The sequence below is a fragment of the Penaeus japonicus genome, unplaced genomic scaffold, assembly GCF_977035675.1.
Source record: "Penaeus japonicus unplaced genomic scaffold, GWHDUDI00000001_assembly GWHDUDI00000032, whole genome shotgun sequence".
Lineage (NCBI taxonomy): Eukaryota > Metazoa > Arthropoda > Malacostraca > Decapoda > Penaeidae > Penaeus > Penaeus japonicus.
In genome coordinates, this window is record NW_028234434.1 from 7,853,919 (window position 1) to 7,856,418 (window position 2,500).

Genomic DNA, 2,500 nt, shown 5'->3' on the forward strand with positions numbered 1-2,500 from the left:
GCCTGATATAGTTCCAGACTAACTGCCATAGCCGTGTCAGTGCATGAGTTATCACCTATTTGCGGGGTATAAATAGGAGTATAATTCTCTATACAAGGAGCACTTCTTTCACCCTTCTATGGCCCAGCTCACACGCAAGGGAAGCTTACTGCTAGAGAAGATCTCTATAGCTACTCATCTTATTAGAATGAAGTACCGAAGAAACATGTTGGTAGCCACAGGGCGCACTCGTACACAGCATCCTCCCTTAGCTTAAGATATACCATGTAGGGAAGTGAAACCCCCCTAGCGTGAGTGTGTGCGCGACCCCACCTACCCTTTGGACATCTATCTCAGGGAACCGACCACTAGCGAAGCCATCTCAACGGGACGGAGAAAGGCCGAACCCAGGTGCACGCACACACACACACACACACACACACACACACACACACACACACACACACACACACACACACACACACACACACACACACACACATGCATGAATTCTCTCTCTTTTACTGCGAAGCCTCAATTAGGTCCTTACGAACCGGCACTGGCACGCGAACGGTGCAGGTTACTTAGTTACTGAGATTGCAGGTCTTTTCTTATCAATCAAAATACGAAAATGTCATGCTGATATCAATGTTAGTAGAAATAGACTGTAGGTGAATATTTGATCCATACGAACGACCGATGGTGGATCTCGCTCTGTGACTACCAATCCTCTTAAGCAAGAATGTTTGTTGAGTGGTTTTAGTGCACTGGATCCAGAATGCGCTCTCTTACGCACACAAGCCTAATGCTACCTATCTGATACAAATACATACATACATATATACATAAATACATACATATATGTGGCTGTGTGTGTGTGTATCTCTCTCTCTCTCTCTCCCCTTTCCCCCCCTTTCCCCATCCCTCACTCTGCTCCTCTCTTTCCCCCTTTATCTCTCTCTCCTTCTCTTTTCTCTCTCTCTTAAAATAAATATTAAATATATATATATAAAAAATAACTATATATATAAATATAAATATATATTAAATAAATATAAATATATATATATATATTTCATAACTATATATATATATATAATATATATATATATAAATATATATAAATATATACAAACCAAAATAAAAAAATAACTATATATATAAATAGACATATCTATATATAAAATAATAATAAATATTTTTAAATAATAAAAAAATATATATATTAAATATAGTGTGTGTGGGGTGTGTGTTGTGTGTGGGTTTGTGTGTGTGTACATAACCAAAATATATAAGTATATATGTATATGTATATATATCAATAAATAATATATATATATATATAAATATATATATATAATATAGTATATATTATATATATGCATATATATTACATTTATATATAATAAATACATTTATACATGTATATATAATATAAAAATATATATATAATTATATAATATATAAATATATATATATACCTAATTAAAATCAATATATATATAAAAATATAATTTTAAATATAAAATGGGAAATATAAAGTAAAAAATATATATTATATATAAAAATATGTTTAAAAAAAATTAATAATGTATATTATACCAAAATATATATAAATAAATATATAAAAAATATAAAATATATAAAAAATAAATATAAAAAATAAATGGTGAAATGTTTTGGGAAAAAAATAAAAAAAAATAATTAAATAAAAACAAAAATAAATATATTTTTAAAAAAATAAATAATAATTTTTAAAAACAAAAATAAGTAAAATTAATAAAAATAAAAAAAACAATATAAATTAAAAACATATAAATAATTATAAAAAAATCTTAAGAAAAAAAATAAAACTAAAAAAATAAAATAACATATAAAAATTTAAAAATTAATAAAAAAATTTATATAAATATAAAAAAATTATATTAAAAAATAAAGTAAAAAATAAGAATAAAATAAAAAAAATATATATTTAAAAAAAAATATATAATTTATAATAATAAAATAAAATATAAGAAAAAAATAAAGAATAATATAAAAAAAAATAAAAAAAATATAAAAATAAAATATATAAACCTCCCCAAAAAATGAAAATAAAAATAAAATTATAAAAAAATATATATAAAATAATAAAATTAAAATTATCTAATCACAAAAAACTCTCACAACACACCACAAACTCAATATTTGGATATTAGAGAGAGAATAATAAGGATATATAAGTAATATAACCCCACACTTACAACACACCCACACACACACACACCACACACACACACACAACCCACACACACACTCACACAACACACATATTAAATAAAATATAAAAGATAGAGTATTAAAAATATAGACATTATTTTTTAACACAGCCCCCCTCCACACACACCACAAAACACACACACACACACAACACACACCACACACACACACACACACATACCCCCACATATAGATATATATATTAATAAAATAATAATATAGAATTTCCAGACCTCCAAAACACACACACACCCACACACAA